Genomic DNA, 16,351 nt, shown 5'->3' with positions numbered 1-16,351 from the left:
CCCCTAGACCAACGAGCCGCCGATGTTATGTTTTAAGTTGCATTGCGATTCCCTGCGCTGGTGCAAACCCAGCTCGCAGAAGTCCTTTTCATGCAGTTAAAATGTTTAACTTTTCCTCAATCCGCTTCTTTTTGCGAGCAGTTTCCTTGAATCTGCTCACAATTCTCCCCATAAAAAGAAGCTTAGCACCATCTGCGGCTGCGTGGCATAATGGGTAAGGCGTCTGAATTCGGTGAGCGAGTTTTTCAGTTATCAGAAGATTGCAGGTTCGAGTCCTGCTGCGGTCGTGTAATTAACTGGGCGACATTTCTTCTGTTCCGAATCTGGCTTCAAACCGACAATTTTTGACAGTCCCTCAACTGAAGCAGTGGAAGGCCTTTTGCTTACATTAAGCTGTTTGTACATTTTCAACATTGTAGATCTGGGTGCACGGGCAGGATAAGCGGTGAAGTGGACTTTCTTTCAGGGTATTTCTGCTTAGATGCAAAAAGCAGGAAATGGAATGGCTGAGAGCAGTATATGGTTGAGTCGAGGTGGCCGAAAGGTTAAGGCGATAGACTGTTAATCTATTGCCGATCTGTACGCGAGGGTTCAGCTCCCATTCTCGTCATTATTATGTTTGATACTGGTACAATTTCCGAGCATTTAACTGAATCTTGCCTAAAATAAGCTTTCAAATGCAATTTCGTCAGAGCCGCTCTGGTGCTCCTGGTCTGTGCCCCATGCATTACTCATATCTTGTTCAAATTAAAAGAGACCACTGCAATTCTTCAACTTCTTGAATGAAGTTGGAGCAGTGATCGCGATTCGGAGATTGTCGAACTCCTCCTTTCTTCTGCTGAGATTGTCACCGAATGAAAGAGTAGCGGGACCAGAGGCAAATGATTAGGGAGCAGAAACATATATTTCTCCTTTAGGAGGCAATGTAATTTCAAAAATATTTATCAACCTTAATGACGGGATTTTCTGTTTTAGTGTCTTTGGTTGAGATATAAATAAGGGGCGAGACATCCTCGTTCTTTTCGGCATACTCTCATGGGATCGGAGGACCCGGTTTAACGTCTTACTAGAAAGACGGAGGCACCAACAGTGCAGCACTACGTCATTACTGCACTGGAGTGTCAGCCTGGATTATCTGCTCAAGTCTCTGGAGTGGTGCTTGACTTTGCTGCCGCTGAGCCACGGCTGACACCTAGACTCAGTTCATTTGGCTGGAGAGAAATGACGGAGATAAAGGGAAAAATTACAATGGAGTAAACTTTCAATTTGTCACCCAACAGAAAAGCGGGCATCGTAATCGGCCGCCTGTTATAGAAACAGTCCGATATATGTTGCCATCGATTTCATAAGCATTGAAAATCAGGCCTGTCTATAATGGAATGGGTCGTGGTCAGTTGTTAATCACTCTGGGTCTATTTAAACCGGGAGTGCTCACATTCCCGGATCATTCTGTTTCTGTTTAAAATGGCAGAGCTCACAGTCCCGATTAATTCCGTATTTTTTAAAGTAGAACGGTTTCAGCTTTCATGACCGAGGTGTTGAGTTTAACTAAATGCGGGGGGGCTCAGTCCGGGATTTGAACCCGGGACGTCTCGCATTTTAAGCCACGGAAATTCCCTAAGCGAGAGTCATACCCCTAGACCAACGAACCACCGATGCTCTGCTTCAAGTTGCATTGTGATTCCCTGCGCTGGTGCAAACCCAGCTCGCAGAAGTCCTGTTCATTCGGTTAAAATGTTTAACTTTTCCTCAATCCGCTTCTTTTTGCGAGCAGTTTCCTTGAATCTGCTCACAATTCTCCCCATAAAAAGACAACCAGCAGTATCAGCGGCTGCGTGGCCTAATGGATAAGGCGTCTGAGTTCGGTTATGAGTTATTCAGTCATCAGAAGATTGCAGGTTCGAGTCCTGCCGCAGTCGTTTAATTAACTGGGCGACACTTTTTCTGTTCCGAATCTGGCTTCAAACCGACCATTTTTGACAGTCCCTCAACTGAAGCAGTGGAAGGCTTTTTGCTTACATTAAGCTGATTGTACATTTTCAACATTGTTGATCTGGGTGCACGGGCAGGATAAGCGGTGAAGTGGACTTTCTTTCAGGGTATTTCTGCTTGGATGCAAAAAGCAGGAAATGAAATGGCTGAGAGCAGTATATGGTTGAGTCGAGGTGGCCGAAAGGTTAAGGCGATAGACAGTTAATCTATTGCCGATCTGTACGCGAGGGTGCAGCTCCCATCCTCGTCGTTATTACGTTTGATACTGGTACACTTTCCGAGCATTTAACTGAATCTTGTCTAAAATAAGCTTTCAAATGCAATTTCGTCAGAGGCGCTCTGGTGCTCCTGGTCTGTGCCCCATGCATTACTCATATCTTGTTAAAATTAAAAGAGACCACTGCAATTCTTCAACTTCTTGAATGAAGTTGGAGCAGTGATCGCGATTCGGAGATTGTCGAACTCCTCCTTTCTTCTGCTGAGATTGTCACCGAATTAAAGAGTAGCGGGACCAGAGCCAAATGATTAGGGAGCAGAAACATAAATTTCTCCTTTAGGAGGCAATGTAATTTCAAAAATATTTATCAACCTTAATGACGAGATTTTCTGCTTTAGTGTCTTTGGTTGAGATATAAATAATGGGCGAGACATCCTCGTTCTTTTCGGCATACTCTCATGGGATCCGAGGGCCCGGTTTAACGTCTTACTAGAAAGACGGAGGCACCAACAGTGCAGCACTACCTCATTACTGCACTGGAGTGTCAGCCTGGATTATGTGCTCAAGTCTCTGGAGTGGTGCTTGACTTTGCTGCCGCTGAGCCACGGCTGACACCTAGACTCAGTTCATTTGGCTGGAGAGAAATGACGGAGATAAAGGGAAAATTACAATGGAGTAAACTTTCAATTTGTCACCCAACAGAAAAGCGGGCATCGTAATCGGCCGCCTGTTATAGAAACAGTCCGATATATGTTGCCATCGATTTCATAAGCATTGAAAATCAGGCCTGTCTATAATGGAATGGGTCGTGGTCAGTTGTTAATCACTCTGGGTCTGTTTAAAAAGAGAGTGCTCACAGTCCCGGATCATTCTGTTTCTGTTTGAAATGGCAGAGCTCACAGTCCCGGATCATTCCGTTTTTTTTAAAGGAGAACGATTTCAGTTTTCATGAGCGAGGTGTTGAATTCAACTAAATGTGGCGGGTCTCGTCCGGGATTTGAACCCGGGACCTCTCGCAATTTAAGCCATGGAAATTCCCTAAGCGAGAGTCATACCCCTAGACCAAAGAGCCGCCGATGTTATGGTTTAAGTTGCATTGCGATTCCCTGCGCTGGTGCAAACCCAGCTCGCAGAAGTCCTGTTCATTCAGTTAAAATGTTTAACTTTTCCTCAATCCGCTTCTTTTTGCGAGCAGTTTCCTTGAATCTGCTCACAATTCTCCCCATAAAAAGACAACCAGCAGTATCAGCGGCTGCGTGGCCTAATGGATAAGGCGTCTGACTTCGGTTATGAGTTATTCAGTCATCAGAAGATTGCAGGTTCGAGTCCAGCCGCAGTCGTTTAATTAACTGGGCGACACTTTTTCTGTTCCGAATCTGGCTTCAAACCGACAATTTTTGATAGTCCCTCAGCTGAAGCACTGGAAGGCCTTTTGCTTACATTAAGCTGATTGTACATTTTCAACATTGTAGATCTGGGTGCACGGGCAGGATAAGCGGTGAAGTGGACTTTCTTTCAGGGTATTTCTGCTTAGATGCAAAAAGCAGGAAATGGAATGGCTGAGAGCGGTATATGGTTGAGTCGAGGTGGCCGAAAGGTTAAGGCGATAGACTGTTAATCTATTGCCGATCTGTACGCGAGGGTTCAGCTCCCATTCTCGTCATTATTACGTTTGATACTGGTACAATCTCCGAGCATTTAACTGAATCTTGCCTAAAATAAGCTTTCAAATGCAATTTCGTCAGAGTCGCTCTGGTGCTCCTGGTCTGTGCCCCATGCATTACTCATATCTTGTTAAAATTAAAAGAGACCACTGCAATTCTTCAACTTCTTGAATGAAGTTGGAGCAGTGATCGCGATTCGGAGATTGTCGAACTCCTCCTTTCTTCTGCTGACATTTTCACCGAATGAAAGAGTAGCGGGACCAGAGGCAAATGATTAGGGAGCACAAACATAAATTTCTCCTTTAGGAGGCAATGTAATTTCAAAAATATTTATCAACCTTAATGACGAGATTTTCTGTTTTAGTGTCTTTGGTTGAGATATAAATAAGGGGCGAGACATCCTCGTTCTTTTCGGCATACTCTCATGGGATCGGAGGACCCGGTTTAACGTCTTACTAGAAAGACGGAGGCACCAACAGTGCAGCACTACCTCATTACTGCTCTGGGGTGTCAGCCTGGATTATCTGCTCAAGTCTCTGGAGTGGTGCTTGACTTTGTTGCCGCTGAGCCACGGCTGACACCTAGACTCAGTTCATTTGGCTGGAGAGAAATGACGGAGATAAAGGGAAAAATTACAATGGAGTAAACTTTCAATTTGTCAGCCAACAGAAAAGCGGGCATCGTAATCGGCCGCCTGTTATAGAAACAGTCCGATTTATGTTGCCATCGATTTCATAAGCATTGAAAATCAGGCCTGTCTATAATGGAATGGGTCGTGGTCAGTTGTTAATCACTCTGGGTCTGTTTAAACCGGGAGTGCTCACATTCCCGGATCATTCTGTTTCTGTTTAAAATGGCAGAGCTCACAGTCCCGATTAATTCCGTATTTTTTAAAGTAGAACGGTTTCAGCTTTCATGACCGAGGTGTTGAGTTTAACTAAATGCGGCGGGGCTCAGTCCGGGATTTGAACCCGGGACGTCTCGCATTTTAAGCCACGGAAATTCCCTAAGCGAGAGTCATACCCCTAGACCAACGAACCACCGATGCTCTGCTTCAAGTTGCATTGTGATTCCCTGCGCTGGTGCAAACCCAGCTCGCAGAAGTCCTGTTCATTCGGTTAAAATGTTTAACTTTTCCTCAATCCGCTTCTTTTTGCGAGCAGTTTCCTTGAATCTGCTCACAATTCTCCCCATAAAAAGACAACCAGCAGTATCAGCGGCTGCGTGGCCTAATGGATAAGGCGTCTGACTTCGGTTATGAGTTATTCAGTCATCAGAAGATTGCAAGTTCGAGTCCTGCCGCAGTCGTTTAATTAACTGGGCGACACTTTTTCTGTTCCGAATCTGGCTTCAAACCGACAATTTTTGATAGTCCCTCAGCTGAAGCACTGGAAGGCCTTTTGCTTACATTAAGCTGATTGTACATTTTCAACATTGTAGATCTGGGTGCACGGGCAGGATAAGCGGTGAAGTGGACTTTCTTTCAGGGTATTTCTGCTTAGATGCAAAAAGCAGGAAATGGAATGGCTGAGAGCGGTATATGGTTGAGTCGAGGTGGCCGAAAGGTTAAGGCGATAGACTGTTAATCTATTGCCGATCTGTACGCGAGGGTTCAGCTCCCATTCTCGTCATTATTACGTTTGATACTGGTACAATCTCCGAGCATTTAACTGAATCTTGCCTAAAATAAGCTTTCAAATGCAATTTCGTCAGAGTCGCTCTGGTGCTCCTGGTCTGTGCCCCATGCATTACTCATATCTTGTTAAAATTAAAAGAGACCACTGCAATTCTTCAACTTCTTGAATGAAGTTGGAGCAGTGATCGCGATTCGGAGATTGTCGAACTCCTCCTTTCTTCTGCTGACATTTTCACCGAATGAAAGAGTAGCGGGACCAGAGGCAAATGATTAGGGAGCACAAACATAAATTTCTCCTTTAGGAGGCAATGTAATTTCAAAAATATTTATCAACCTTAATGACGAGATTTTCTGTTTTAGTGTCTTTGGTTGAGATATAAATAAGGGGCGAGACATCCTCGTTCTTTTCGGCATACTCTCATGGGATCGGAGGACCCGGTTTAACGTCTTACTAGAAAGACGGAGGCACCAACAGTGCAGCACTACCTCATTACTGCTCTGGGGTGTCAGCCTGGATTATCTGCTCAAGTCTCTGGAGTGGTGCTTGACTTTGTTGCCGCTGAGCCACGGCTGACACCTAGACTCAGTTCATTTGGCTGGAGAGAAATGACGGAGATAAAGGGAAAAATTACAATGGAGTAAACTTTCAATTTGTCAGCCAACAGAAAAGCGGGCATCGTAATCGGCCGCCTGTTATAGAAACAGTCCGATTTATGTTGCCATCGATTTCATAAGCATTGAAAATCAGGCCTGTCTATAATGGAATGGGTCGTGGTCAGTTGTTAATCACTCTGGGTCTGTTTAAACCGGGAGTGCTCACATTCCCGGATCATTCTGTTTCTGTTTAAAATGGCAGAGCTCACAGTCCCGATTAATTCCGTATTTTTTAAAGTAGAACGGTTTCAGCTTTCATGACCGAGGTGTTGAGTTTAACTAAATGCGGCGGGGCTCAGTCCGGGATTTGAACCCGGGACGTCTCGCATTTTAAGCCACGGAAATTCCCTAAGCGAGAGTCATACCCCTAGACCAACGAACCACCGATGCTCTGCTTCAAGTTGCATTGTGATTCCCTGCGCTGGTGCAAACCCAGCTCGCAGAAGTCCTGTTCATTCGGTTAAAATGTTTAACTTTTCCTCAATCCGCTTCTTTTTGCGAGCAGTTTCCTTGAATCTGCTCACAATTCTCCCCATAAAAAGACAACCAGCAGTATCAGCGGCTGCGTGGCCTAATGGATAAGGCGTCTGACTTCGGTTATGAGTTATTCAGTCATCAGAAGATTGCAAGTTCGAGTCCTGCCGCAGTCGTTTAATTAACTGGGCGACACTTTTTCTGTTCCGAATCTGGCTTCAAACCGACCATTTTTGACAGTACCTCAACTGAAGCAGTGGAAGGCCTTTTGCTTACATTAAGCTGATTGTACATTTTCAACATTGTTGATCTGGGTGCACGGGCAGGATAAGCGGTGAAGTGGACTTTCTTTCAGGGTATTTCTGCTTGGATGCAAAAAGCAGGAAATGAAATGGCTGAGAGCAGTATATGGTTGAGTCGAGGTGGCCGAAAGGTTAAGGCGATAGACAGTTAATCTATTGCCGATCTGTACGCGAGGGTGCAGCTCCCATCCTCGTCGTTATTACGTTTGATACTGGTACACTTTCCGAGAATTTAACTGAATCTTGTCTAAAATAAGCTTTCAAATGCAATTTCGTCAGAGGCGCTCTGGTGCTCCTGGTCTGTGCCCCATGCATTACTCATATCTTGTTAAAATTAAAAGAGACCACTGCAATTCTTCAACTTCTTGAATGAAGTTGGAGCAGTGATCGCGATTCGGAGATTGTCGAACTCCTCCTTTCTTCTGCTGACATTGTCACCGAATGAAAGAGTAGCGGGACCAGAGGCAAATGATTAGGGAGCAGAAACATAAATTTCTCCTTTAGGAGGCAATGTAATTTCAAAAATATTTATCAACCTTAATGACGAGATTTTCTGCTTTAGTGTCTTTGGTTGAGATATAAATAATGGGCGAGACATCCTCGTTCTTTTCGGCATACTCTCATGGGATCCGAGGGCCCGGTTTAACGTCTTACTAGAAAGACGGAGGCACCAACAGTGCAGCACTACCTCATTACTGCACTGGGGTGTCAGCCTGGATTATGTGCTCAAGTCTCTGGAGTGGTGCTTGACTTTGCTGCCGCTGAGCCACGGCTGACACCTAGACTCAGTTCATTTGGCTGGAGAGAAATGACGGAGATAAAGGGAAAATTACAATGGAGTAAACTTTCAATTTGTCACCCAACAGAAAAGCGGGCATCGTAATCGGCCGCCTGTTATAGAAACAGTCCGATATATGTTGCCATCGATTTCATAAGCATTGAAAATCAGGCCTGTCTATCATGGAATGGGTCGTGGTCAGTTGTTAATCACTCTGGGTCTGTTTAAAAAGAGAGTGCTCACAGTCCCGGATCATTCTGTTTCTGTTTGAAATGGCAGAGCTCACAGTCCCGGATCATTCCGTTTTTTTTAAAGGAGAACGATTTCAGTTTTCATGACCGAGGTGTTGAATTCAACTAAATGTGGCGGGGCTCGTCCGGGATTTGAACCCGGGACCTCTCGCAATTTAAGCCATGGAAATTCCCTAAGCGAGAATCATACCCCTAGACCAACAAGCCGCCGATGTTATGGTGTAAGTTGCATTGCGATTCCCTGCGCTGGTGCAAACCCAGCTCGCAGAAGTCCTGTTCATTCAGTTAAAATGTTTAACTTTTCCTCAATCCGCTTCTTTTTGCGAGCAGTTTCCTTGAATCTGCTCACAATTCTCCCCATAAAAAGAAGCTCAGCAGCATCTGCGGCTGCGTGGCCTAATGGGTAAGGCGTCTGAATTCGGTTAGCGAGTTTTTCAGTTATCAGAAGATTGCAGGTTTGAGTCCTGCTGCGGTCGTTTAATTAACTGGGCGACACGTCTTCTGTTCCGAATCTGGCTTCAAACCGACAATTTTTGACAGTCCCTCAGCTGAAGCAGTGGAAGGCCTTTTGCTTACATTAAGCTGATTGTACATTTTCAACATTGTAGATCTGGGTGCATGGGCAGGATAAGCGGTGAAGTGGACTTTCTTTCAGGGTATTTCTGCTTAGATGCAAAAAGCAGGAAATGGAATGGCTGAGAGCGGTATATGGTTGAGACGAGGTGGCCGAAAGGTTAAGGCGATAGACTGTTAATCTATTGCCGATCTGTACGCGAGGGTTCAGCTCCCTTTCTCGTCATTATTACGTTTGATACTGGTACAATTTCCGAGCATTTAACTGAATCTTGCCTAAAATAAGCTTGCAAATGCAATTTCGTCAGAGTCGCTCTGGTGCTCCTGGTCTGTGCCCCATGCATTACTCATATCTTGTTAAAATTAAAAGAGACCACTGCAATTCTTCAACTTCTTGAATGAAGTTGGAGCAGTGATCGCGATTCGGAGATTGTCGAACTCCTCCTTCCTTCTGCTGACATTGTCACCGAATGAAAGAGTAGCGGGACCAGAGGCAAATGATTAGGGAGCAGAAACATAAATTTCTCCTTTAGGAGGCAATGTAATTTCAAAAATATTTATCAACCTTAATGACGAGATTTTCTGTTTTAGTGTCTTTGGTTGAGATATAAATAAGGGGCGAGACATCCTCGTTCTTTTCGGCATACTCTCATGGGATCGGAGGACCCGGTTTAACGTCTTACTAGAAAGACGGAGGCACCAACAGTGCAGCACTACGTCATTACTGCACTGGGGTGTCAGCCTGGATTATCTGCTCAAGTCTCTGGAGTGGTGCTTGACTTTGCTGCCGCTGAGCCACGGCTGACACCTAGACTCAGTTCATTTGGCTGGAGAGAAATGACGGAGATAAAGGGAAAAATTACAATGGAGTAAACTTTCAATTTGTCAGCCAACAGAAAAGCGGGCATCGTAATCGGCCGCCTGTTATAGAAACAGTCCGATTTATGTTGCCATCGATTTCATAAGCATTGAAAATCAGGCCTGTCTATAATGGAATGGGTCGTGGTCAGTTGTTAATCACTCTGGGTCTATTTAAACCGGGAGTGCTCACATTCCCGGATCATTCTGTTTCTGTTTAAAATGGCAGAGCTCACAGTCCCGATTAATTCCGTATTTTTTAAAGTAGAACGGTTTCAGCTTTCATGACCGAGGTGTTGAGTTTAACTAAATGCGGCGGGGCTCAGTCCGGGATTTGAACCCGGGACGTCTCGCATTTTAAGCCACGAAAATTCCCTAAGCGAGTGTCATACCCCTAGACCAACGAACCACCGATGCTCTGCTTCAAGTTGCATTGTGATTCCCTGCGCTGGTGCAAACCCAGCTCGCAGAGGTCCTGTTCATTCAGTTAAAATGTTTAACTTTTCCTCAATCCGCTTCTTTTTGCGAGAAGTTTCCTTGAATCTGCTCAAAATTCTCCCCATAAAAAGACACCCAGCAGTATTAGCGGCTGCGTGGCCTAATGGATAAGGCGTCTGACTTCGGTTATGAGTTATTCAGTCATCAGAAGATTGCAGGTTCGAGTCCTGCCGCAGTCGTTTAATTAACTGGGCGACACTTTTTCTGTTCCGAATCTGGCTTCAAACCGACCATTTTTGACAGTCCCTCAACTGAAGCAGTGGAAGGCCTTTTGCTTACATTAAGCTGATTGTACATTTTCAACATTGTTGATCTGGGTGCACGGGCAGGATAAGCGGTGAAGTGGACTTTCTTTCAGGGTATTTCTGCTTGGATGCAAAAAGCAGGAAATGAAATGGCTGAGAGCAGTATATGGTTGAGTCGAGGTGGCCGAAAGGTTAAGGCGATAGACAGTTAATCTATTGCCGATCTGTACGCGAGGGTGCAGCTCCCATCCTCGTCGTTATTACGTTTGATACTGGTACACTTTCCGAGCATTTAACTGAATCTTGTCTAAAATAAGCTTTCAAATGCAATTTCGTCAGAGGCGCTCTGGTGCTCCTGGTCTGTGCCCCATGCATTACTCATATCTTGTTAAAATTAAAAGAGACCACTGCAATTCTTCAACTTCTTGAATGAAGTTGGAGCAGTGATCGCGATTCGGAGATTGTCGAACTCCTCCTTTCTTCTGCTGAGATTGTCACCGAATTAAAGAGTAGCGGGACCAGAGCCAAATGATTAGGGAGCAGAAACATAAATTTCTCCTTTAGGAGGCAATGTAATTTCAAACATATTTATCAACCTTAATGACGAGATTTTCTGCTTTAGTGTCTTTGGTTGAGATATAACTAATGGGCGAGACATCCTCGTTCTTTTCGGCATACTCTCATGGGATCCGAGGGCCCGGTTTAACGTCTTACTAGAAAGACGGAGGCACCAACAGTGCAGCACTACGTCATTACTGCACTGGAGTGTCAGCCTGGATTATGTGCTCAAGTCTCTGGAGTGGTGCTTGACTTTGCTGCCGCTGAGCCACGGCTGACACCTAGACTCAGTTCATTTGGCTGGAGAGAAATGACGGAGATAAAGGGAAAATTACAATGGAGTAAACTTTCAATTTGTCACCCAACAGAAAAGCGGGCATCGTAATCGGCCGCCTGTTATAGAAACAGTCCGATATATGTTGCCATCGATTTCATAAGCATTGAAAATCAGGCCTGTCTATAATGGAATGGGTCGTGGTCAGTTGTTAATCACTCTGGGTCTGTTTAAAAAGAGAGTGCTCACAGTCCCGGATCATTCTGTTTCTGTTTGAAATGGCAGAGCTCACAGTCCCGGATCATTCCGTTTTTTTTAAAGGAGAACGATTTCAGTTTTCATGACCGAGGTGTTGAATTCAACTAAATGCGGCGGGGCTCGTCCGGGATTTGAACCCGGGACCTCTCGCAATTTAAGCCATGGAAATTCCCTAAGCGAGAATCATACCCCTAGACCAACGAGCCGCCGATGTTATGGTTTAAGTTGCATTGCGATTCCCTGCGCTGGTGCAAACCCAGCTCGCAGAAGTCCTGTTCATTCAGTTAAAATGTTTAACTTTTCCTCAATCCGCTTCTTTTTGCGAGCAGTTTCCTTGAATCTGCTCACAATTCTCCCCATAAAAAGAAGCTCAGCAGCATCTGCGGCTGCGTGGCCTAATGGGTAAGGCGTCTGAATTCGGTTAGCGAGTTTTTCAGTTATCAGAAGATTGCAGGTTTGAGTCCTGCTGCGGTCGTTTAATTAACTGGGCGACACTTCTTCTGTTCCGAATCTGGCTTCAAACCGACAATTTTTGACAGTCCCTCAGCTGAAGCAGTGGAAGGCCTTTTGCTTACATTAAGCTGATTGTACATTTTCAACATTGTAGATCTGGGTGCACGGGCAGGATAAGCGGTGAAGTGGACTTTCTTTCAGGGTATTTCTGCTTAGATGCAAAAAGCAGGAAATGGAATGGCTGAGAGCGGTATATGGTTGAGTCGAGGTGGCCGAAAGGTTAAGGCGATAGACAGTTAATCTATTGCCGATCTGTACGCGAGGGTTCAGCTCCCATTCTCGTCATTATTACGTTTGATACTGGTACACTTTCCGAGCATTTAACTGAATCTTGCCTAAAATAAGCTTTCAAATGCAATTTCGTCAGAGTCGCTCTGGTGCTCCTGTTCTGTGCCCCATGCATTACTCATATCTTGTTAAAATTAAAAGAGACCACTGCAATTCTTCAACTTCTTGAATAAAGTTGGAGCAGTGATCGCGATTCGGAGATTGTCGAACTCCTCCTTTCTTCTGCTGACATTGTCACCGAATGAAAGAGTAGCGGGACCAGAGGCAAATGATTAGGGAGCAGAAACATAAATTTCTCCTTTAGGAGGCAATGTAATTTCAAAAATATTTATCAACCTTAATGACGAGATTTTCTGTTTTAGTGTCTTTGGTTGAGATATAAATAAGGGGCGAGACATCCTCGTTCTTTTCGGCATACTCTCATGGGATCGGAGGACCCGGTTTAACGTCTTACTAGAAAGACGGAGGCACCAACAGTGCAGCACTACCTCATTACTGCACTGGGGTGTCTGCCTGGATTATCTGCTCAAGTCTCTGGAGTGGTGCTTGACTTTGCTGCCGCTGAGCCACGGCTGACACCTAGACTCAGTTCATTTGGCTGGAGAGAAATGACGGAGATAAAGGGAAAAATTACAATGGAGTAAACTTTCAATTTGTCAGCCAACAGAAAAGCGGGCATCGTAATCGGCCGCCTGTTATAGAAACAGTCCGATTTATGTTGCCATCGATTTCATAAGCATTGAAAATCAGGCCTGTCTATAATGGAATGGGTCGTGGTCAGTTGTTAATCACTCTGGGTCTATTTAAACCGGGAGTGCTCACATTCCCGGATCATTCTGTTTCTGTTTAAAATGGCAGAGCTCACAGTCCCGATTAATTCCGTATTTTTTAAGGTAGAACGGTTTCAGCTTTCATGACCGAGGTGTTGAGTTTAACTAAATGCGGCGGGGCTCAGTCCGGGATTTGAACCCGGGACGTCTCGCATTTTAAGCCACGGAAATTCCCTAAGCGAGAGTCATACCCCTAGACCAACGAACCACCGATGCTCTGCTTCAAGTTGCATTGTGATTCCCTGCGCTGGTGCAAACCCAGCTCGCAGAAGTCCTGTTCATTCGGTTAAAATGTTTAACTTTTCCTCAATCCGCTTCTTTTTGCGAGCAGTTTCCTTGAATCTGCTCACAATTCTCCCCATAAAAAGACAACCAGCAGTATCAGCGGCTGCGTGGCCTAATGGATAAGGCGTCTGACTTCGGTTATGAGTTATTCAGTCATCAGAAGATTGCAGGTTCGAGTTCTGCCGCAGTCGTTTAATTAACTGGGCGACACTTTTTCTGTTCCGAATCTGGCTTCAAACCGACCATTTTTGACAGTCCCTCAACTGAAGCAGTGGAAGGCCTTTTGCTTACATTAAGCTGATTGTACATTTTCAACATTGTTGATCTGGGTGCACGGGCAGGATAAGCGGTGAAGTGGACTTTCTTTCAGGGTATTTCTGCTTCGATGCAAAAAGCAGGAAATGAAATGGCTGAGAGCAGTATATGGTTGAGTCGAGGTGGCCGAAAGGTTAAGGCGATAGACAGTTAATCTATTGCCGATCTGTACGCGAGGGTTCAGCTCCCATCCTCGTCGTTATTACGTTTGATACTGGTACACTTTCCGAGCATTTAACTGAATCTTGTCTAAAATAAGCTTTCAAATGCAATTTCGTCAGAGGCGCTCTGGTGCTCCTGGTCTGTGCCCCATGCATTACTCATATCTTGTTAAAATTAAAAGAGACCACTGCAATTCTTCAACTTCTTGAATGAAGTTGGAGCAGTGATCGCGATTCGAATATTGTCGAACTCCTCCTTTCTTCTGCTGAGATTGTCACCGAATTAAAGAGTAGCGGGACCAGAGCCAAATGATTAGGGAGCAGAAACATAAATTTCTCCTTTAGGAGGCAATGTAATTTCAAAAATATTTATCAATCTTAATGACGAGATTTTCTGCTTTAGTGTCTTTGGTTGAGATATAAATAATGGGCGAGACATCCTCGTTCTTTTCGGCATACTCTCATGGGATCCGAGGGCCCGGTTTAACGTCTTACTAGAAAGACGGAGGCACCAACAGTGCAGCACTACGTCATTACTGCACTGGAGTGTCAGCCTGGATTATCTGCTCAAGTCTCTGGAGTGCTGCTTGACTTTGCTGCCGCTGAGCCACGGCTGACACCTAGACTCAGTTCATTTGGCTGGAGAGAAATGACGGAGATAAAGGGAAAATTACAATGGAGTAAACTTTCAATTTGTCACCCAACAGAAAAGCGGGCATCGTAATCGGCCGCCTGTTATAGAAACAGTCCGATTTATGTTGCCATCGATTTCATAAGCATTGAAAATCAGGCCTGTCTATAATGGAATGGGTCGTGGTCAGTTGTTAATCACTCTGGGTCTATTTAAACCGGGAGTGCTCACATTCCCGGATCATTCTGTTTCTGTTTAAAATGGCAGAGCTCACAGTCCCGATTAATTCCGTATTTTTTAAAGTAGAACGGTTTCAGCTTTCATGACCGAGGTGTTGAGTTTAACTAAATGCGGCGGGGCTCAGTCCGGGATTTGAACCCGGGACGTCTCGCATTTTAAGCCACGGAAATTCACGAAGCGAGAGCCATACCCCTAGACCAACGAACCACCGATGCTCTGTTTCAAGTTGCATTGTGATTCCCTGCGCTGGTGCAAACCCAGCTCGCAGAAGTCCTGTTCTTTCAGTTAAAATGTTTAACTTTTCCTCAATCCGCTTCTTTTTGCGAGCAGTTTCCTTGAACCTGCTCACAATTCTCCCCATAAAAAGACAACCAGCAGTATCAGCGGCTGCGTGGCCTAATGGATAAGGCGTCTGACTTCGGTTATGAGTTATTCAGTCATCAGAAGATTGCAGGTTCGAGTCCTGCCGCAGTCGTTTAATTAACTGGGCGACACTTTTTCTGTTCCGAATCTGGCTTCAAACCGACCATTTTTGACAGTCCCTCAACTGAAGCAGTGGAAGGCCTTTTGCTTACATTAAGCTGATTGTACATTTTCAACATTGTTGATCTGGGTGCACGGGCAGGATAAGCGGAGAAGTGGACTTTATTTCAGGGTATTTCTGCTTAGATGCAAAAAGCAGGAAATGAAATGGCTGAGAGCAGTATATGGTTGAGTCGAGGTGGCCGAAAGGTTAAGGCGATAGACTGTTAATCTATTGCCGATGTGTACGCGAGAGTTCAGCTCCCATCCTCGCCGTTATTAAGTTTGATACTGGTACACTTTCCGAGCATTTAACTGAATCTTGTCTAAAATAAGCTTTCAAATGCAATTTCGTCAGAGGCGCTCTGGTACTTCTGGTCTGTGCCCCATGCATTACTCATATCTTGTTAAAATTAAAAGAGACCACTGCAATTCTTCAACTTCTTGAATGAAGTTGGAGCAGTGATCGCGATTCGGAGATTGTCGAACTCCTCCTTTCTTCTGCTGAGATTGTCACCGAATTAAAGAGTAGCGGGAACAGAGCCAAATGATTAGGGAGCAGAAACATTAATTTCTCCTTTAGGAGGCAATGTAATTTCAAAAATATTTATCAACCTTAATGACGAGATTTTCTGCTTTAGTGTCTTTGGTTGAGGTATAAATAATGGACGAGACATCCTCGTTCTTTTCGGCATACTCTCATGGGATCCGAGAGCCCGGTTTAACGTCTTACTGGAAAGATGGAGGCACCAACAGTGCAGCACTACGTCATTACTGCACTGGAGTGTCAGCCTGGATTATGTGCTCAAGTCTCTGGAGTGGTGCTTGACTTTGCTGCCGCTGAGCCACGGCTGACACCGAGACTCAGTTCATTTGGCTGGAGAGAAATGACGGAGATAAAGGGAAAATTACAATGGAGTAAACTTTCAATTTTTCACCCAACAGAAAAGCGGGCATCGTAATCGGCCGCCTGTTATAGAAACAGTCCGATATATGTTGCCATCGATTTCATAAGCATTGAAAATCAGGCCTGTCTATAATGGAATGGGTCGTGGTCAGTTGTTAATCACTCTGGGTCTGTTTAAAAAGAGAGTGCTCACAGTCCCGGATCATTCTGTTTCTGTTTGAAATGGCAGAGCTCACAGTCCCGGATCATTCCGTTTTTTTTAAAGGAGAACGATTTCAGTTTTCATGACCGAGGTGTTGAATTCAACTAAATGTGGCGGAGCTCGTCTGGGATTTGAACCCGGGACCTCTCGCAATTTAAGCCATGGAAATTCCCTTAAGGGAGAATCATACCCCTAGACCAACGAGCCGCCGATGTTATGTTTTAA

At 44.8% G+C, this 16,351-nt stretch overlaps 1 long non-coding RNA gene and 4 other non-coding genes across 5 annotated transcripts in view; 2 read left to right on the top strand and 3 right to left on the bottom strand.

The window, feature by feature from the left end:
• LOC147093198 (uncharacterized) overlaps positions 1 to 16,351 on the bottom strand; it is a 369,734-nt gene that overhangs the window by 223,826 nt on the left and 129,557 nt on the right. The window lies entirely within an intron of this gene.
• trnap-agg (transfer RNA proline (anticodon AGG)) lies at positions 8,086 to 8,175 on the bottom strand. The gene is given in 2 exon segments: positions 8,086 to 8,121; positions 8,140 to 8,175. It is a non-coding gene; the product is annotated as a tRNA-Pro (tRNA).
• trnar-ucg (transfer RNA arginine (anticodon UCG)) lies at positions 9,987 to 10,076 on the top strand. The gene is given in 2 exon segments: positions 9,987 to 10,023; positions 10,041 to 10,076. It is a non-coding gene; the product is annotated as a tRNA-Arg (tRNA).
• trnap-agg (transfer RNA proline (anticodon AGG)) lies at positions 11,349 to 11,438 on the bottom strand. The gene is given in 2 exon segments: positions 11,349 to 11,384; positions 11,403 to 11,438. It is a non-coding gene; the product is annotated as a tRNA-Pro (tRNA).
• Positions 14,881 to 14,970, top strand: trnar-ucg (transfer RNA arginine (anticodon UCG)). The gene is given in 2 exon segments: positions 14,881 to 14,917; positions 14,935 to 14,970. It is a non-coding gene; the product is annotated as a tRNA-Arg (tRNA).

The sequence above is a fragment of the Somniosus microcephalus genome, unplaced genomic scaffold (genome assembly GCF_052327205.1).
Source record: "Somniosus microcephalus isolate GS21.2 unplaced genomic scaffold, FLI_Smic_1.0 unresolved_chr1, whole genome shotgun sequence".
Classification (NCBI taxonomy): domain Eukaryota; kingdom Metazoa; phylum Chordata; class Chondrichthyes; order Squaliformes; family Somniosidae; genus Somniosus; species Somniosus microcephalus.
Note: the sequence above shows the minus strand (reverse complement) of the source record. Positions and strands in the feature narration are given on the sequence as shown.